The 22,443-nt window shown below is 40.8% G+C and overlaps 1 protein-coding gene across 5 annotated transcripts in view; it reads right to left on the bottom strand.

Moving 5' to 3' along the window:
* The window catches only part of HS3ST5 (heparan sulfate-glucosamine 3-sulfotransferase 5), a 552,259-nt gene that overhangs the window by 294,755 nt on the left and 235,061 nt on the right, over positions 1-22,443 (bottom strand). For all 5 annotated transcript variants that reach the window (XM_085611386.1, XM_085611384.1, XM_085611385.1 and 2 more), the window contains exon 4: positions 13,319-13,396. The gene's annotated coding sequence lies outside the window, so the exon portion shown is untranslated. The remainder of the gene's footprint in view (positions 1-13,318; positions 13,397-22,443) is intronic.

Below are 22,443 nucleotides of genomic sequence, written 5' to 3' on the forward strand. Positions count from 1 at the left end.
AAGGGGGTGGTGATGGACGGAGGGGGCAACGCATCAAAATATACACACAAGAGCCCATTAGCCCTTTATTTGTAACAAACCAATCTGCAATAGTTGCTGACCCGCTGCTACTTCAAAAATATGTTTATTTAATTTATTACCTTACATTATTCTTGAACAATTCATAACAATAACAGACAATCTTCATTAAAATGCACTTTCAAATGTGATTATATCTTCCAAGATGACATAAATAGTAAGATTTTTCAACATAACAATTTCATCAAGCACAAAAAGGAAAGAATAAAGCAAACTCACAAACCCCAACTGATCTCACATTCATACCAAGCATTCAGCCAATCATACTCCAAACAATACGCCCCCCCGATTGTCCTCATAGTAGCACAGAGAGGAGACCCCTCCCCGGTCTTCCATCAATATGTATTGGCCAGGGGTTCATTAAACGGTCAAAGGATGTTTAGGTGGCCTTGATAACTCAAAACCACCTTCTTCAGGACCCCTTTTTATATGAAAGCATGGGGTTTCTATAAAAGTCACGCTCTAAATTTCCTGTATCTGGCGTATTTCGTCATTTACTTGTCGTCTACAAACATTATGTTTGATATTCACAACCCTCTTTTCTGCCAGGGTAACTTTGACCATGTAAATTGCAGAGTAACCGCATATCCGCTTATGTCCACTTATGTCCTTTCCCAAGCCAATGCTAGGTGAAATATTTATATGTATGTAATACAACTTCGAACTCAGCACCTTTAAAGCGCCGTCGCTATAGGACAGCGCTGTAAAGGTGCTAAGTTCCAAGCTGTTTTACATACATATGTATGCCTATCATTTTGATGGGTAGTAAATAACACTAATCAATATTACATGCCAAGCTAATTCAGTTTGTATTGTTTGCTATGTTAAAATATCATTAAATAAACACAAACACCTGCATGTTTATGGCACACCATAGTTGATATATAAAAGCATGTTATTTTCCTTGCCTATATTAGACAGGGTGGACATATCTTGCAATGACAATTGTTGCTCCCCATTTCCCTTGTTCTACCATCACACACACAATTCCTTCAAAATCCTTTACACTTTTGAGAAAGCTTATAAGGCTAAAACCCTTTACATATAAAAGGTTTAGCTCTTCACCAACTTGTGGACACATTGTGCCTCTCACCCTCTCTCCTGTCTCCCACTCAGGGCCGGACTGGACGTAGCAGGCACCGGGCGTTTCCCCGGTGGGCTGCCAGGGTCGGGGCCGGTTTTGGGCCCCTGGGGAAGCATTTTTGTTACCGGCAGCCTGCAATATCGGCCCTCGGTAACAAAATCGGTCGAAACTGGCCATTGCAAACAGCTTGGCCGCACCGCATCAGCCCCCCTAGGGGGGCTGGCCGAGCAGTTTGCCTGGGCCAGTTTCGGTTCCCAGTCCGGCCCTGCTCCCACTTCCCACAGACAAAGGACCAACTCTGACAAAAGGAGTAACTGACTGCCTTTTAGTTAAGGAAATTGGAAAGAGAGCTGCACCAAAGGCTTATTTTGTATCAGTTACCAGAAGTCTGCATTGATAACAAACCCCATTCAAAGCGCACAGAGTGTGAAGATAGTGGGGCTGTATTCTGGATGCCTGGATTCAACATTTGTTCCAAATTTGGGTGGGATGCACCCTACGCAGCATCTGATAAAAAGTATACTTATAAAAAGTAGCTGTTATGTACCTGATGTTGGGGGATCTCTTGCCATAGATTTTACGGAATAAGTACATCGGGCCTGATTCTCAAAGATCTAGTTAGACATGGCAAATATTCATTGTGTATGTAAAACCAAAGGCATGTAACATTTTAAATAAAAAAACACTGACATTCATCAGTTCTAGTCATTTCAAGTAACTATACCTCACGCTCCAGCCATGCACAGTATTGTTGTCAATTATGTTATTTCAGATGTCTTATTGATGTTATCAATATTGTGATAGACTATGTCATGTGTGATGTAATATGTGAAGTCATAGGCAGTGCATGGCGAGGGCGCAAATTACGGTTACTTAAAATAACTATTACTAGTGAATTTAACTTTTTTTAGTTTAAAAGGATGAATTTAAACTTACTTTTTGCCTATCACGTCTCTTAAACGTTTGTATTTTTCAGTGCATTTTTTTGTTTTTTCTTTATTGTACAGTAATATTTTATTACAATAGGTAAGTATGTCAGTCCCCAGGTTCATAGCTGAGGGCAGCGTATCCCCTACTGTGCATGGCCTTCGGCGCCCCACTGAGTGCAGTCACATCCTGTGCACAACACCTCCCGGCCAGCCAACCCCCCCCACCACCATACAAGGCCTTGGTGTGGAATTGGCCGCAGGGGCTGGCCTATAACTCTCTACGTGGGTTAGCCACAGAGCCAAAAGCCTGTATGCAGTCAATCCACCACAGACACTCACACCCCGTTTTGAAAAAGATGTATTTCCGATGTTGCTGCACTCTCACAGAATCCAGTGTAGCCCTGCGTTCCTGTGGGGCTCTCACTTGAGATGGGGAGCATCCCGCAGGATTGCTGAAAGCCCCAAAATAATTTTAAAAAATGTGTCTCCTGCAATTGCTCCTACAGCTCCAGGGCTCACGGGACCCCTACACTGCCTCTTTATTCCATTTTTTAATTTCAGGATATAGGAACAAGTCCCCCTGTCCTGAAATGGCTGCAGCAACATTTCTCCTCATGTTGCATGCTTGTGGCAAATGCAGCAAATCCATAATTATGTGAAAACATCTGCAGAATCTCATAATTCTAGTGGCCCTGTGTATGTGTGTGAGTGTGTGTGTTTGTGTGCGTGTGTATCGATATAGATATACATATAATACATAAATGTATGATAGGGGCCTATATTGCCATCGGGTTCTGGTGACATTTACAAACCATGAGGCTGAAGCCTGAGTAGTTTATAAATGTAACCCAAACCCCGAGATAGCAAAGTTGAACCATATTACACAAGTTACTCTATTTGCATTGTTATATTACATATTTGATTAAGTGATTTTAGTACTCAACACATTTTGCATAAAAAAGACCCAGAGACATATTTTGATCCTATCTCATTATTGGTAAGGTCAATTATCAGGAAAAAAGTATCAATAGTCAATCACCATATAACTCAAGTATAGTGAGGAGGGATGAAGCACCAAATGCTCCTCAAATCCAAGTCTAGAATAAAACTCAAAAGCCCACACTTTGGGCTGCTCACCAACTTGTGACCGATTGTACTGAGCGCATATCAAAATTGAAGGCTCCTGTGACAATAAGTTGAATTTTACTTGGGGTGCATAAGCTCTGGTACATTGTTCTTAAAGCAATCTTAATGTTTGCTTGAATTTCAGTCTTTTTTCTGTCCTTTAAGTTTCCGCAATTAAACTAGGCTTGAATTCAAAGTACAATGACCAGGCTCACAATGTGTATCTTAAAGTTACAAATTTCAAACAAGGAGCATTTTTGGCATTGATTTCATGTGGGTGGTATAGTGTAGTACGGACGGTAACATCTGATCAAGATTTAACTTTTGTTATCAATCCACAGCACCGTATATCTGCTCTGATGTTAATATTGTTCTTTTTTTATAGAGTTTTATATAGCGCGAACTAGACCCAAATCGGGTATCAGAGCGCTTTACATGAGCACCAGTTTCGTTACAGACACATTCATTTTTGTTAGGCACAGGGAGATTAAGTGATTTGCCGAGAATCACAGGATGTTGAGCGTCGTTGCTGAGACTCGAACCTGGTTCCCCAGCTTCGAGGTTTACCGCTCTAGCTGTAAGGCTACATCCTCTCCCCGATTATGATCATGGTATCCAAGGCCTCGAAGTGTATGTTTTGAGAAAGGATAGGACGACCCTCCAAGGAATGACTTTCTGGCCTCCCCAGCACCACAGGTAAGTGATGATGCCTGTTTTTTTCAATTACATTAACTGTACCACTAAATACATATGGTATAAATACCTCAGCCGCACATTACAAGGCTATATGGGTTCCACGACCATATGAAGAAATGAGGCCGAAGGCAGGGGGTAATTTATTTTTTATAATACATGGTCACATGACACCATCACCTTTCCCACAGATCACTTAAATTCTTGGTGCATAGCTCTTTCATATGACAGAGAGAGCATGTTTGCAGACAGAAAGAATAAAAATAGAATCTCTAGAGCAAAATTAAACACATCAAAAAAGCTGTTGGTTGCAAAATGATATTGAAATCAGTTTACTACAAGTCATTTAAAAAATGCCCAGGAGCCTGGAATGTGTAGAAACATGCAGAACAATTCTACATTTTTTATAAATAGCTAAGGAGTGTAAAAAATAAATATGTTTGCCAAAAATATCACCTTTCTGCTTATCACAATACAGCTGGAAAAACAGAGCAGAAGAAAGAAAAGCAAGTTTAGTTTTGATCCTTAAACAGCTGCTTTAATTATGCTTCACGACCTGAACAGTGTTTCTCCTGGCAGGTATTGTGACATCAGAACTCAACTGTAATAACTTAGTTGAGTTCTGATGTTGTTTCTTTATAATAGGTGGCTTGGTGCATCACAAATTGCCTATTATAAAGAAATTAAAGACAGTTTTTTTTATACAGGAATACCAGATATCTATCTATCTATCTATCTATCTATCTATCTATCTATCTATCTATCTATCTATCTATCTATCTATCTATCTATCTATCTATCTATCTATCTATCTATCTATCTATCTATCTATCTATCTATCTATCTATCTATCTATCTATCTATCTATCTATCTATCTATCTATCTATCTATCTATCTATCTATCTATCTATCTATACAATATATGTATAGATATGTTCCCAACACTACTCATCATAAACATTAACCTGTTTATACTTCTACCACATATGGTATTCAACACCATCACATTCTTTTTCAAAATATATTAAAACCCTGAAGCCCCATACCAAAAAAGATATATGTAAAAGATAATAAAACATTATTTCTGTGGGGACTCCTTTCTTTGAAATAGGCACAGATGTTTCTGTATGCGCACACACATATAATACACCAATGTCTCCCGTAGTCTGTTCTTTTGTACGGGAAGGCTAAATCCTCCATATTGCTCACCATTTCCCAGGATACTCTCAAAGAGGATTTGGGGTCTGCCCAGAGTGATAATGTTTCAATTCAGCAACATCACTATGGAAAGTAATGATAGTGAAGAATGTCTGGATGGAAAAAAAGTTCAATAGATAACAGCATTCTTGAGTGTTGTTATGAGACTCTTCCATATTTGCTCTTGCACATTTATTTTTCCTTTCTTTTTGCAACAAGGTGACCTAGATTTGCTTTGCATTTACAATGCTAGGATAGTTGAGTAGGTTCAAGGTTGAAAAATTCTTTCAGGTCTCTGTGTGTGGGCATGCTTATGTCAGTGTGTTTGACTGTGTGCGTGTGAGAGAGAAAGAGACTCTTTCTGAGATTGCTTTTGAATATGTGAATGTGAAAAGAATCTGAGAGTGCTAGCTGTCAGCAAAGACCAGCCCTGCCAAGCTTTCCAGGTCCATGCGCTGCTCCAGTCTTGTTGTTTTTCCCTTTGAATTCTGGGACTTGTAGTTCTGGCTTATAATGGAATAATCAAGACTATATGTTCCAGAAACGAAAGGAAAAAACCTGGACTGGAGCAGCCCATCTCACAGGGACCTGGGATACTTGGCAGCTATGCAAGACAGTAACACAATTGACAAGCAGACAGACAAACAGAGTCAGGCAGCTGGGACTGCAGAAACGTAAACAGTCATACAGTCATACAGGAACCTGTCAGAGAGCAGATAGGCAAATTGCCAGGTGGACAAAAAGACAGGTAGAGAGGACAGACAGACAGGCAGGCAGGCAGACAGACAGACAGACAGACAGACAGACAGACAGATAGAAAGATAGATAGATAGATAGATAGATAGATAGATAGATAGATAGATAGATAGATAGATAGATAGATAGATAGATAGATAGATAGATAGATAGATAGATAGATAGATAGATAGATAGATAGATAGATAGATAGATAGATAGATAGATAGATAGATAGATAGATAGATAGATAGATAGATAGATAGATAGATCTAACAAAACATGTGACTAAGAAGGATGGTTTATGGGAAAATGAGTGTAAACAGGTAGAAAGAGTGAGAACAAGGAGACTGAAAGGGAAGAGTTCTTTGGATAAAAGGAAATAATAGAGGAGGGATTGAGCAGCAAATGAAGTTTAACAAGTAGTGACAAATCCAACAGGTCTGGTTTTAATGTACTAATAAATGCATACAAAGGAATGAACAAAAAATGCATCTTAATGTGTTAAGAGCTATAAAAATTGACGGCTTTGTCAATGATGGAGAAAGAACGGCAGCAATATTGCTTTTGATATTGAATGCACACAGGAGACAAAGAAATGAATGTAGCAAACAGTGTGAAGTCTGAGAGAACATTTAAGAAGTAAAATAGTTCCACTTGTGTTTCAATGGAAGCACTTCCTGGAAGGTGGAATGATACACCAAACAACCCATAGCATGAAGTGAGAGGAGAATATTTCTCTTCATGGACACAAAAGCCACTTTGGATTGAAGCGGAATTGTGAAGTCAGAGATTAACAGTATTCACCCAGGTTATTCTTTGCTTTAATAAGCCCTAAAACTTGCAGGTGTAATTTTCTGGCTATGTAGAGAAGAAGGTACTGTAAATGCCCTGCAACGATTTCCTCCCCTTTTTGGTACCACTGTTCCTACTGCAATGAAATCTGTTCCGGTGCAGATATTTTTGCAGAAAATGTGGAAATAAAGCACTCAATAACCAGCTGGTATTTTGTGGTATACATTTTAGGCCAGTACATTTGGGCAGTAATGGAAGTCTATTATAATTGGTGTCTTTCTCGGGGGCAGATGGGGCTCCTGCCCCACCTGCATTAGTCTTGCCCCCCCCCCCTTGTGCCTCTTTTTCACAGCTCTTAAGAATTGCTTTGTGAAGAAGCAACACAGGGAGAAAGATAGACATTAAACCCTGCAACACGCATTAATATGTCCAACTACCTTTCACAGCACAGTAGCAATTCTTGGAGGCAATACATGAGCCTACAAATCTATATATGTGTGTGTGTGCATGTGTATCTATATATATATGTAGATGTACACACACACATATATGCAAAGCCACATTTAAACATTCTAAGCAGGCACATATATATGTGTATGTATATGTGAGTGTGTGTATGTATATATATATTCACTGAAAAAACCATAGGTTTCACACATGTTATAGTTAGCGGAAATTTTACTGATAAAAAACCAATGAAATTGCCCCGTTATAGTTAGTGCTGGCAACTATAACTCACGCGACCGCAATCCTCTGCTGATGCTAATACTGTATTTAGACACTTATTTGCCCATGTCTTCTTCCATACATTTTTAGCTATACATATATTACAAATATTTTTTTTTCATAAAGACACATATGTCATCAGCAGAAGATTGCGGTCGCGTGAGTTATAGTTGCCAGCACTAACTATAACGGGGCAATTTCATTGGTTTTTTATCAGTAAAATTTCCGCTAACTATAACATGTGTGAAACCTATGGTTTTTTCAGTGAATTTGCAAGGTTTTTTAAATGCTAATTCCTAACTATAACGTGTGTGAAACCTATGGTTTTTTCAGTGAATTTGTACGTTTTTTTAAATGCTAAGTTACTTTACGCCATTCGTGGCGTGCGCGCCCACTTAACGCAGTTCGTTCCGTGCGCGCACGGTGCGCTTCGCGCACCGCGCACCCACTTTACGCAGTTAGTGCCGTGCCCACGTTACGCTAGATGGGCCATGTACGCACGATGCGCTTCGCGCACCGTGCGCACATGGAGGACATATTATGCGCTTCCTTGTGATAGGTAATCTGTTGAAATTTTTATGGGAAATGCTGTGCTCAAATAAGCCATGCACAAATGGTGGCCATCGGCCACCATTTGCACACGGGGTGGAGAAAGTGTGGATTTTTTTTTTTTTATAATTTTTTACCGTACGCGTACGGTAAGCGTACGGTAAGCGTAATCGGCGAAATTGCCGAAAAAAAAATAAAACCGTTTTTGCTCTTGGGGGATGTTTGGGGACTCCCTCATCATGACTATGTGGGAGGGAGTTGTCAAAACAGCCCCGTAACATGTTTTTGGGCATCATGTTTGATAAATAACACTCAGTGCGAGAGACAAAATGGCGGACGCCGCTTCCTGGTTTCGGCCGATTCGAATGTTTACTAAGATCTAAGAGCCAATCAGAATCGCGCTCGCGCACGCCACCGTACGCATACGGTAAGCGTACGGTAAGCGTACCGTAAGCGGGCTCAGATATATATATTGATTTAAAGGCTATTTTCTCAGAATCTACTGAACAGATTTACACCAAACCTACAAAAGGCACTTCCTTGACCTAGGGACTACCTCTCTGCCAAATTTCTAGTAATTCTGTTCAGCCGTTCGGGCTGTAGCTCTGTCTAAAGGTCCTATGGAAAAATGCATGGGAAAAACGTGTTTTGGGACCCCCCTTTTATCTCAGCCCCCGCTTGACGAATCCCCCCGAGACTTTCAGGGTAGGAGCGGTGCGTAGCGCCCCACCTATTTTGAGAAATTCGCGAGGATTCATCGACCGGCGCCAAAGTTATTCAAAATAGAATGTTGCGGATTTCCTATGGAAAAGGGGTCCTAACTATAACTACCTACTGGCGACCGCCAGTAGGTAATATATATATATATATATATACACGTACACACACACACATGCAAGCACACACTTTTCACAATTTCCCTTTGTCAGTGGCCCCACAAGTTTCATCCATGCCCCCTAAATAATCCCTTCGAGAGACGTCACTGTCCATTACACGTAATAACTTGACTGTTTTTACTCTCTGGCTCTAATCTCCAGCAGTGAGCTAAATAACCGAGGACATAAATGTTAATTTATGGTCAAAAGACTGTGGACTGGTACATAAGGCAGTTTTTATATAAAAATTCAGAAGGGTGCATTTAATGCAGCATGTGGGAGCAGTTGCTGATGTTTCAGCAATGGACATTGTGGGGTCAGTGCTAAAGAGCGACACGTTATTACTGCCAAGGAGTGATGTACTTTTGTAAACATAGGTGACTAGTAATATTACATCTAGACTATAGTAAGCACATGAAATTGAGGATTTGTATATGTGCAGTGGCTCGTGTATTGTAAACAGTTTCCTGTCACACTATGAATGAATATTATTACACCTTTGTTTTTCTTTGCTTCACATGGAATAGGAGGACACTCTTCCTATCCATTAGTTCATCTGCAGATCCTAAATTGTGCAAGTGTTTGCAGGTAGTGGGCACAGGCACTCCTTTTTGGGGCACTGGGACTTATTTTTCATTATCAGAGTTGGACCCAGAGCAAGAGACAAATAGAAAAGGAAGAAAAAAATAGGAAGTAGAAGACAAAAAGCATTAAGAAATGGAGAAACCAAGGATGAGATGAACCTGCAAGAGTGAGTTAAAGAGACAGGAAGTGTATGGTGGCAGGTGAAAGAAGCATGCAGAGGAACTCAGGTAAGACAACCTGGTATTTGACAACCTCAGCATTTAGCAGCACCATAAGTGGACTCCTTTAAATCTTACCCCCCATACTTATTTATTCATTTATTTGGCGACTGCAGCTCTACTCATCTTTGAATCTCACATATCTTCCACCTATAGGACACAGATCTATAAGTTAATGTTGCCGCTCTTTCTTCAGTCATCTGTTTGACACGCATTGCTGCATTGCCTTTGAAATTATGGGGTGAACTTTCGATGATGACTCGGAAGGTTCTTCTAATGCCTGGAATGTGTTAATGGAGGGTCTGTGACACTATGAATCATTCTTTAAATAGGTTCCATGTGAATACTTGTTCCAAGGTCTCTTGATGCACATGTTCACATGGAAATTAGGGTTGCTCATGTTCTTGTTTAACCTGGCCTTGCAGGTAGTGGGCACAGGCACTCCTTTTTGTGGCACTGGGACTTATTTTTCATTATCAGAATTGGACCCAGAGCAAGAGAGAAATAGAAAAGGAAGAAAGAAATAGGAAGTGGAAGACAAAAAGCATTAAGAAATGGAGAAACCAAGGATGAGATGAGCCTGCAAGAGTGAGTTAAAGAGACAGGAAGTGTATGGTGGCAGGTGAAAGAAGCATGCAGAGGAACTCAGGTAAGACAACCTGGTATTTGACAACCTCAGCATTTAGCAGCACCATAAGTGGACTCCTTTAAATCTTACCCCCCATACTTATTTATTCGTTTATTTGGCGACTGCAGCTCTACTCATCTTTGAATCTCACATATCTTCCACACTGTGAAACCTTTCCATTACTCTGGGTTGCATCCATGGTCGAAAGGCCTTGTATTAAACTACTTTGAGGCCAGTGTTGACAAGTCTGAGCCGCGCCTGGTACCTCTGTCACTTTCCGCAGCTTCTCCCCACCGGCTTAATTGTAGCAGGTACTGGGAGGTTACTAGAGGCAAAGAAAGAGAAGGAGTGGTAATGTTGAGAGAAAGCGATCAGATAGGGTGAGGAGAGAAGGTGAGAGATAATGGAGAGAGGGATGGAAAATGAGAGACGGCACGAGGAGACGAAGGGAATGGGGCTGATTTGCGAATATTTGTAATAGCTGCTTTCTGTTCCTCAGTTCAGCCCTGTTTGCATCTCAATTTTTATATTTTCAAAACATTCCTCTCTTCTCTTCCGAGGAGGCATTCAGGAATAAAACACGTTATGATACTCACATTGTCTAATGAAACATCTATTGACCAGAAAATTTGAAAACAAGGAATTGAGCAGGAAACCATAAACCAGATACATCTGTTGCAGCTGTTCTGTGCTCCTCAGAAGCCCATGGCAACTGCTGCTACATCTCTCAGTACTAGCAATGATTGAGTAAAACCCATGTATCGTTGGCTGGTGCAACCCACTTCAAGTCCTTTCTCAGGTTTCCAAGGTGTGGTCTCTCTTGGGATTGTGGAAGGAAGGAAGACTCACAATATGGCAGACAATATGGTGGATAAATATATTATGTTATAGATTTTATGACACACAAAAGCTTAAAAGGTGTCCTGCCGGTAGGACTAAAGACAATTCCTCGTGGTGCAGAATTAGAATAGACAAACCAATAAAGAGTCGGAAAAAATCTATCAAACCAATCAATTAATCAAAACACAAAGCAGAGAAGTAACGTTAACCTCCTTCCCTGGGAACTTCTAGATTAGTGAAGAAAACTGAGATAAAGATTTGTGGATTAATGAAGCCAAAGGTCATGGATCTATAGGACACAGATCTATAAGTTAATGTTGCCGCTCTTTCTTCAGTCATCTGTTTGACACGCATTGCCGCATTGCCTTTGAAATTATGGGGTGGACTTTCGATGATGACTTGGAAGGTTCTTCTAATGCCTGAAATGTGTTAATGGAGGGGGCTAAGGGAGCATTACCTAGGGATGTGCTTGGCCTTAAGCATGAACTTAATATAAGTAAGCACTTCAAATTAAGCTTTTTTCATGACAACAATTGTCCTGTCTTGATTAAATCAATATAAAATGATTTCAAAAGGATAGATAAGTCAGTATCTTGTGTTATACTTCGTTTCAGCTGAATCAAGTTTTTATTTTTACTTAGAGATGCAATTGTGCAATCTAAAACATTTGACAGAATTGTAAATCATAAAAGATACATCTATAAAGACAGATTGTAATTTTGTATAGGTGACACATTGGAAAACATCTCTGTATTTTCCATTATATTAAATCTAAGTGGCTGTATTTTGAATGAAATAACCAATATATTGTACATTTTTACATCATTCACTATTGTGTTTCCTACTGGGTTGGTTTTGGTTTCTTTCACTTGGGGCTTATTTAGTCCCATTTTTATGCTTAAATTGAAATGCTTACATAGATTAAGTCCACACAGAAAAAGTCTGTGACACTATGAATCATTCTTTAAATGAGTTCCATGTGAATACTTGTTCCAAGGTCTCTTGATACACATGTTCACATGGAAATTAGGGTTGCTCATGTTCTGTTTAACCTGGCCTTAAGCATGGACGTCCACCATTTTTCCACGAAAGCAAGGGCTGTGCTATATGTTCAGTGTTTGCTCTGTCTTTGACAAGGAATCCAATTCTTTTATATATTGGGGGGCAGATTTACAAGCCACCTGCGCCACTAATATGTCACTTTTCGTGACGTACTGGTGGCACAGGGGGCTCCACCATATTTACAAGGACAGGTAAAGCCACCCTGCATGACTTTTCCTCTCCTTGTAAATACGGCCCCTTCACATGCAGCACTTTGCGTTGAAGGGTGTTGCTGTGGGTGTTCCCAGCAATACCCATGGAACAAGAAGCATCTCCAGATTTACCAGAAATCATAACTCTGGAGATGCGTGTGAATGCTACGCCACCCTAGAGGTGGTGTAGCGAGGGGCAAGGAGGAGAAATGTTTTCATTTACCCTAGTTTTTTTCCTCTTTCAATGCGTGCTGCATTCTACAGCACGGATTAAAAGAGGAAAATGCCTGTAGTGATTGTTTTTGTGCAGGAAGGTGCCCCTTCCTGCACAAAAATAATCTCCCCACGAAGCAGGCATCCTTGCACCATGGTGCAAGGGTGCCTGCGCCAACGCATGGCTGCAGTTTGTGCGCCAGCACAGGGGGAAGCACAGAGATGCAACATATTCTTGTAAATATGTTGCATCCCTGTGCTTCGGAAGTGCCGCAGCGTGGCGCAGCCAAAGGGCTTGCGGCGCCACACTGCGGCACTTCCTTGTAGATCTGCCCCTGGATTTTTATGTATACCATGTGGGCATGCTGGGTATTCCCCTCCCCCCCCACACACGCACAAAGCATCAAGGCAAAGTTTAAAAACAAATTGAATGACTTTGTATTGTAATGTGCTTTTCTGCTGGGGTGCAATAAATATACATCATGAAGCGAGTGAGTAATACATGTATTGTTTCATGTACATTGTGACTCATAGAGCACTTCTAGGAAAACCTGACACAAGGCGTAAAAATGTTTCCCTGCTAGCTGCATGCTGTGGAAATATGATTAATACTAATGATAGTTTCCTAAGACAAGCCTGTAACATCCTGCTGCGCGAGACTTCAACAATCTCTCAGGCCTTCCGCGCGCCTCTGCACCAAGCCTCAGTGAGATAACTCGCAACTGAAGAGGTATTCATTTAGCAGGTCCTATCTCCCGCCTCCAGAACATGCTACTGATTATTAATGAGCTCACCGAAGTAAGGAAGGGAATCCACTCCAGCGCGTAGGGAGATACGGCATCTCGACTGGAGACACGTCCCACTAGTTGAACCTGGGAAAAGGAAAGGAAACTTGAAACATCAGTGATTCTGGAGTAAGTTTCAGAGCAACATGCATATTTTCTGACTGACTTTTCTTCTATGGAAAATGAAGGTAGCACTGGACACACCCTTGAAACATCCATAAAGCGTTTCGATTGATCCCGAATGATGGCAAGGTGGCTAGTAACACAGTACAAAAACCCTAAAGAAAAATCTAAAAAAGTAAAATAAAATAAAATATGCATATGCTTGTATCATAATCAAAACTAATATAACACAAACATAAAATAAAAAATAAAAATAGCACCTGAGCAATGGCAAAACAATGCAAATATAATGGAAATAGTAGAGGTTCCTTTCCCAATATTGAACTATTGAATTTAAACAAATATGAAGCATACTGATAGGGAGCAGATAAATAAGACACATGCGAGTGATGATGGAAAATTCCAGGTGCTCCACATAAATATTGAGTTCCCCAAATTTTGTGCTACCAAAATATCATAGCCAAAATAATAGCTGCCAAAATAGTGTGAATAGTTTCACTACACTTTACTCCACATGTATTTACTTTGGAAATAAATGTATCTCCAAGGTATGTAGATGCGGGCTTAAGAGTAGTGAATGTATATATTTACATATACTTACATTCACAATATTTTGGTAGTCGATATTTAGGCTGAGATGTTTTGGGAGCACAATATTTTTGTGCCCCCGATTCATAAATCACAAATGACTGTGATTCACAAAGCAAGAAGCACATACGTTCCACAGTGAGTTCAAGAAAGACATCAAAATATTCTTCAAAAATAAAAACAAGTCAAAATGATTCAAAATACTATACAGGAAATATCTTAGCAGCAAGCCTTCTCCCTCTACATGCACAGAATGTGAACAGTCGTCTTCCAAACTTTAGGATTGTTGCCCCGTTTACTTGAGGTGGGGTCATGGTCATGCCCATGCCGGGCAGCCACCAACCCTATTTTTTTTTTTTAAAACATTCCCTCGTGTCTACTGGGTTGTTTTCTACCCCTGAGGTGGCAGATGAAGGGTACATATCCCCATTTGCCCCCAAAGACTGTTGCCCTGTTTACTTGTGTTGGGGGCATAGCCATGCCGATGGATGGCAGCCCCACCCCTATAATTTATATATGTTGTTTTAACATTTAGTGGCATCTATTTGGCTTTCTGCCCCCTGTTCTAATTACCCCATCTGTCCCCAGGTAAGGCAGAAAGACTGTTGTCCCATTTATTTGGGGTGGGGGCATGGTCATGCCCATGCTGGGCAGTCCCCACCTATATATTTTTTTATAAAAAACTGAATTCCTGGTGTCTAGTGGGATTTCTGCCCCCCTCTCGGCAATATGTGCCTACAATTGCTCTAAGAGCCCCGAATACACTCCCTTACTCCTCTCTGTCAGCAGTTACAGCATGGTGTCGGTTTTGACCCATGTATTCCAGTGGACAATAACGATACTCTGTTATTGTCCAAAACGTCCTCAGGCATACAAAATACACTGAATGGTTTTGCTGAGTTTTGTGAGTTAAGGGGACTTGAAATAAATCTGGGGAAAACAAAGTACATGATTTTTAACCCCCCTAAGCGGGTGCGTCCAAATCCAGCCTTATTTGATACTCCACTTGAAAGGGTTAAAACTTTTGTTTATTTGGGCGTTACCTTAATGGAGAACTTTAGCTGGAACTCCCAGATTGCTAAGTCAACGCTCAAACTCACCCAATTGGCTGGGGGTTTAAATAAAGTATTTAAAAAATCAACTTTTAAACCTGTCTCACCTGCCCTTGAAATTTACTGTCGTCAGGCAAGAGTGGCCGCAATTTATGGGGCTGAACTCTGGGGGCACAAGCAGACAATGTCTCTCCTTAAGGCTGAGCAGTCTCTTCTAAGATCACTTTTAGGGCTTCCTTCTAGCACTCCGCTGATCCCCCTTAGGCTTGATCTTGGGTTAGTCCCAATAGAGGAGATCATCAGTGCGAGACCAATTTTGTATTGGAAGAGGCTATGGTCAGTGCCTGAACTGACCTCGTATAGATCAGAATTTGCAGAGATTTGGCCTGCTCTCAAATATAAAAAGATCCCTTGGCTTAAACATATTAATGAAGGTTGCATCCAATTAGGACTCCCGGAATTGTGGGCAAATCCGGAGGCAAGTTGCCCTGGGATATCTGGGAAAAAGCTTTCTTCCCTGATATCCACAAAAAACTTTTCTTCCTTCTCGAGCTCTTCAGCTTTGGGTAGGTTGTCCTTAGATTTCCTCATGGTTAAGCAGGATCCCATTCTAGAGGAATTCATGGATCAAATAGAACCCCCACTTGCTCGAAAATTGTACATTCAGTTAAGATTTGGTACCCTACCGGTTAGGTCCTTTTCGTCTATGTGGCAGACTCAAAACCAGGAAAGTTGTCCTGCTTGTAATTATAAAACAGAGTCTGTCGCACATGTATTATTTTTTTGTCCGGCTTATCATGCAATCAGGAAATGTTGGCTGATCCCTATTTGCAGGAATCTGGGATTTCGCCATTTGAAGCAGGCTTGCAGGTCATTAACCTATGATACTCATCCTAACATTGTCTTTGCCGTATCCCGCTTTTTGTACAGTATGTGGCGTAGGAGACAAACTTTTTTAACTTAAATATTCCTATATTGATAACTTGAAGTTCAATTCTTTTTTAATACTTTTTAACCTTTTATGCTTATTTATTGTCTTATTGTGTCATTGTAATTGTTGATGTACGTTTGTGCACTTTTATGGTCTTTCGACCGAAATAACGTTATCACTGACTGATTCTCAAACACAATTTTTGCTCAAATTTAAGTCGACGCTTTAGCTTTTTCCCACATTATTCCTAAGTCAAACGTTTCCACAGCCTGCAACAATAGAAGCCTTGGAATCTATATTGTGTCTAAGGAAATGGCTGATAAAATGGGCTGAAGTAGAGTGAACCTCAAACGTTGGCTTTGATCAAATTTTGAACTAAATACATTACAACAACTCCTGCACACAACGTTCATCTGAGAGAACACTTTCTTCTGGTGCAGATTGTCACATCTGACTTGTAAAGTTATCTACGTAAATGCACAGCTATTGTATGTTGCACTATTTCCACCATTCTTTGATAAAAGGTTGTGGCCAAGCACTGGTCAGCTGCAGCAGAAGTATTTGAAACAAACACCCTCATAGGCTGCTGGTTTCTAAAGCTGCAGATGGGGCTGTCCAGCCCGAGACTGTTGACACTTGACTAAGTTAGCATTTGCAGGGCTGAGGGGAGTAATGAAGAAGGCAGCATGTAGCTGATGGCTTTCTGGCATCTGAGTTACTGAGGGAGCTGTGGATCCTTTACTCATTCATCTTGCCTACCGACAGTCCAACTTCACCTTCCAATGGACTAATCGATTTTACTGCCTTTGCTGGCATTCTGTGTTCTACTTAAACACTTTGGGTTTAAGTGAACATTTCTAAGTATTAGACCCCAAAGGCCTCTTCAGCTCTGAATTTTTATCTTGTTCTATGGAGGAGAACATCTTTGCTGCTTAAAGTCTATATGCCAAACTCCTCTAAAGTTTCCAAAAAACAATTCCAAAAGACAGGAATTGGTCAGGATTAATGTTTTTTTATTAAATATCTCTTTTTCACTGAGTATATAAAAACCTTACCAATTGCTTCAAAGAAGGCACTTTAATCTGCATCTCCTAGTCAATGAGAAGAAGTGCAGTTCTTTCCTGTTAGATTAAAATATAATTTTTTTAAACTGCTGCATGAAAGCTTCATGGGTCAGAGGTGTAGACGAGATGGACAGGAATCAAGAAATGGGAGATGAAGAGGAAGAGAGCCAGAAAAGATGACTTACACAGTAAGATCGGGGTGAAATGTCCCTCCAAACATTCCCCTAAACCATAAAAAACATTTGGACACTACAGGAAGTATTGGTACCATCCTCACTCGAAAGATGGAAAAGAAATGAGCGCATTAATAAATTGCACGGGCAAGAACATTACAGGTGGCAGGTTTCTTCTGAAAATGAGCTTGAATGGACGTCACTCATGAAAGTGACACATCTCCAGTCTCCATGGACATCTTAGGGGTCAAGCGCCTGTGAACGTTGGCATGGACTAAAGAATAGTGCATTTGATCATGGTGACAGATTACAAAGGTAATCTCACTTCATTCCTACAGGCAAAGGATGACTCTCTCAAACACAATCTTATTTGTGCCCAAGCATCAATCTCAGAGCAAGACCTTGTCAGGTGTACTTTGTTTGTTGCCCTTTGGTGCTGCTAACCCGCCTGCATTCAATTGTCAGATAAATCAAAAGATGCCACCATGAGCTCTGCATCACAAACATAACCTGCTTTAGATGGTCATTGATATTCTATGATAAAAATAAAAATAGTTGTTCCAAGATACACCTAACAGAGACATATTCCCTCACTGTCAGAGACCTGGAAGTAGCCAATCAAATACCTGGAAAGAGTTCATACTTTGTGTCTACAATGAATAAATATCTGCCTCAGTGGGCAATCAGAGAGCCCAATTCACACTTATTGCTGCAGTTCCAAAACAGAAGGTACTGTGATTGACTCATTGGACATACCTATGCCATACCACTCAAGACATGAAATAGGAGGAGACTGGAAATGTTTGAATCAATGTGTACTACTGCTGATGACTCTGGCACATTCCAGTCCACCATTTTAACTCGCTTGTTCCATTATAAACAGGGATCAATGAATACATTACCAACATGTCATTCTTGCCCCGCCGCAAATAGGAAAGCGCATCTCATTTCTTTTTGCATTTATATATTTTTTATTTGTTTAAAGGCCTACAGGAATCAAAATCAAGAAAAAATAACAATGCACCGAATTATATATATGAACATTAAGTAGAATAATAGCTGGAACAAAAACATTAGAGAAACATTAAATGAGGTTTATATAATCACATGCTTAGGGTTAAAGATTTTCTCTGAATAGGAACAAAAGCAACTTTAGACGTGTTTCAGCCTTTACGGGCTTCACTGGTGAAGTGCAGTTTTAGTCGCTGGGCCTGATTTAGAACTCGGCGAACAGGTTACTTCATCACAATGGTGACAGATATTCCGTCCGCAGAACTAGGAATCCCATTATATTCTATGGGATTTATATTTCGACGGACAGGATATCCATCACCATTGTAACGGAGTTACCGGTCCGCCAAAATCTAAATCTAGCCCTTAATGTTCAAAACAATCTCAGTGAACTTTAGGTTACAGAAAAATATCTGCAACTACTGCAAGAACCAACTGAGTTTAGATTTGGACATGAGATCTGCATATTACATGTGGTGCTATAACTCCATCTCTACTGGGGGGGTGCCCTGGGCTCCAGAGACACTGAAGAGGGACTGAGAGTTTGGGATTTCAAAAGGAGGGCTAGCAAAAGTATTTTGTGGACATCTAAAGGCCAATAGACATGGTCCAAATGTCTGGTGAGGTGATTTACAAGGATGGTTGTAGGCACTAAGGGCCTCATTTACAAGAAAATGCAACAGCCGGGCACCTTGGCTCCGCCGCGATGCTGCACTTTCAAAGCACAGGGATGTGACATATTTACAATAATATGTCGCATCCTTGTACTTTCCCCTGCGCTGGTGCACAATTGGCTTCCATGCACCGACGCAGGCACCCTTTCAAGGATGCAAGGATGCCTGTGTCAAAGGGATGATTGTTTATATGCAGGAAGGTGTCCCTTCCTCCACATAAACAATCTGAAATTGCGTTTATCAACTTCTGCGTGTGCTGCATTAGCACACATAGAACTTGCAAAACATATTTTTTTTAAATGATTGTTTATGTGCGGGAAGGGACACCTGCAGATAAACAATCACCAGAGGTGATTTCCTCATTTTATGTGTGCTGCAGAATGCAGCACGCATAGAATCAGGAAAAAAACTAGGAGCAATTAATACATTTCTCCTCGTTGCACCTCCCTAGCCTTCCATGGGGAGGCATAGCATTCAGATGCATTTCCAGGTTTACGATTTCTCATAAATCTGGAAATGTGTCAGGTTCCATGAGCGTTGAGTGGAAACACCCATGGAACGCCCGTTTCACGCAAAGTGCTGCGTAAAAAGGGGCCGTATTTACAAGAACAGGAAAAGCCAGGCAGGTTGGCTTTTCCTGTCCTTGTAAATATGAGGCAGCAAAATGCGTTGCATGTGCGTCACAAAAAGTGATGCTCTGGCGGCGCAAGGGGCTTGTAAATAAGCTCCTAAGAGCTCAGGGGCTCTGGTAAAGTATGTTGGGGATTAGGGTCTGTGCGGGCATTTGAGGGTCTGTCAGGACTGGTAGACGCAATGTGAGGGATGGTTCAGGCTCTGAGACTTAAATGAGATGTCTTTTATGCCACTCAGTCGTATCAGAGGGCAATTTATGGTGGGCTGAGTGCTAACGTGAAGAAGATGGGTAGAGGGGAAATTGAAAGACTGATTGTGGGCATTGTTTGTCTGAACAACTACCTAAATAAGGCCTTTGTGAGTCTTAGGACTGACAGAAGGTCTCTAAGGGTGGCTAAGCAAATGGTTGACTAAAGTATAGCTTCGAATTTCATGAATGTAGTTAAGAGACTTTTAGGGATGGTGAGAATCCATGATAATTCGTTCCCTGCAACATCCTTGCAGATGACATGAGCAGTCGAAAGAAATTTGTCACATATTTCTGTGATCAGCCTCTGGCAAGTTTCTGATCGCATGACCCTGAGATTTCATAATGTTTATGCCTCTTAACGGTGGTATCTTGTTTTGAGAAGTTCTTCTGGAAAAAGTATTAATGCTCATCAGCATTTAGAAAAAAAACGCCCAGTTGATTCTTTTGGAAATGTTTATATTTCAAGAATTCTCTACCATTGCGACCGTTGATAATACGTGTTACGAAAGCTTTTTTTCAAGGTATGTTAAGTTATGTTCTGCTATGCAGATTTGTGTAGGCTTCTATCACCTGGGAAGGTATCCGGACGCTGAGAAGGTGTGAGCCTAGGCAAGCCAAGAGCCTAATGGGACTATTCGAAAATCTATGTCTTCACCTTCTTGCGGAATTAGAGAAGAGAGTAGGAGCCTCTTACGTGTAGTGGCAGGTCGTTCCACACTTTAAAAGAAAGGTAGTAGAAGGCTAAAGTATCAGGTCTGCTTTTTCATATGCGTGGAATAACTTAACATGTGTATTTGTGAAGCGCATGTTCACCCAAGGGTATCTTGGCGCTAACAGATGTTTATTGTCACCCAACTCAATGGTACTTACTCTATTTACCTCAGAAGTATAAAAAAGGGTGAGTGGACCCATCAGGATTTGAATCTATGGCCCATCAGTGGATGCATTTGTCCACTAAGCCACCAGACCCGGCTTGTGTGCAAGTAGGAGTGTAAATGAGTCGAGGTGTCTTAAAGGTTTACGAAAGAAGTTGCAATTGTTGAGTTATGCTGGGTCAGTCAGTGTTGTATAGTGCCTTTAAAGTGTGGGTAAGGAGTTTGAATTGTGCTTGTTTGTCTATGGGGAGTCGGTGGAGCTCCTTCAGGTGTGGTGTGATGTGAGTGCGACGTGGGAGGTTGAGAATAATTCTAGCTGGCAAGTTCTGAATGGTCTGCAGCCTTCTGATGAGTTTTTGTTGTTTCTGGCACAGGGGGTGTTCCCTTAGCCCCACTTACTTGTGATCAGGGTGTGCGTGACAGTTTTAAGGGTGCTCATTGGGTGCCATTTGAAAATTCTCCTCACTATCTTCAGGGTATGGAAGCATGAGGCGGTGATGGCGTTGACCTGGAGCGGTCATGTTGAATTTGCTGTTAATGATGTTCCTGAGTTTCTTGGTGTGGGTGGTGGGGGTGGGTGCCAGTTCTAGGTCTGTTGGCAACCAGGTGGAGTCCAACAGTAAAGTGCTCTTGCTGATGCCCATGATTTCGGTCTTGTCGGTGTTCAGCTTTAGACATTTGGTGTTCATACAGTGAGTGAATTCTGTCATGATGGCGCTGGACTTGATCTGGTTCTTGCATTTCACTTTCTGTCTTGTGCGAAAGCTTATGCACAAGACAGGAGACCTGGATGGTTATGGTGATAAGCCAATGATCAAGGGTGAACTTTTTACTATGAAGTGTTGAGTCAAAGTCAGTTGCCTGACTTTTTTATTGTGAAAAACATATGCTAAAGGCAGTAGGCTTTTATGGATAAATTTGTATTACATTATTTTAAAGCCTGTATTGTAGGGTATCTCACTGATTATTGTATTGGGCAAGTGTTTATGGGGTTGGTTACCCTTTACTGACAAACCTTGGGATTGAAGATGCTCTGCGGCATTCTCTGCACTCTATACATTTCGAATTTCAAAATGTATACTGTGATAATCATGAACATTATTTTTGTAACTATACATATTTGTAAAATTATGACTGTATGCCTGATCGTTGCCTTGCGGGACAGTTTATGCTCAATTCATTAGGCCTAAGTTGGTTTTGGTAAAAACCCATTGTTAAAGGCTTTCAGTCTGAGATACCACAGTCCTGATCTGATTATTATGAAAAGTTATGACAAAGGCAGTAAGTCTCTCCTATTTATTGTGGAAAGCATATATAAAGCCATTAAGCAGTTTTGGTGAAATATTATTACTCTATGTTAGAGCTACTAGATAGGTATTTTATTACCTGGAATCTCAGTGATTACCATATTAGAAAAGGAATTTGGTGTTGGTGTTCTCCTCTGACATTACCTGTGTGTTGAAGATTTGCTTTGTGATAATTCTTCTTAGGCCCTCTGTGGACTTCCTGTATATTGTTTTGCCAAGTATAATGTTGTACATATTTGTAATATTACGACTGTATGCCTGATGAATACTTCTTTAAAAAACATATGCTCAATATCACATTATGGTGAAAAGGCAACAATAAAGGCTTTCGGCCTGTGGGCTTCACTGGGATTGGTTATGTCAGATGCCGTATATCCTATATATTTCTTAGGAAATATTTTAAAAAGGCAGCTGCCTGGATGCTTTACTATGAAAAGGCTAAGTTAAAGCCAA

Source organism: Triturus cristatus, chromosome 6 (genome assembly GCF_964204655.1).
Source record: "Triturus cristatus chromosome 6, aTriCri1.1, whole genome shotgun sequence".
In the NCBI taxonomy this organism is placed as follows: Eukaryota; Metazoa; Chordata; class Amphibia; order Caudata; family Salamandridae; genus Triturus; species Triturus cristatus.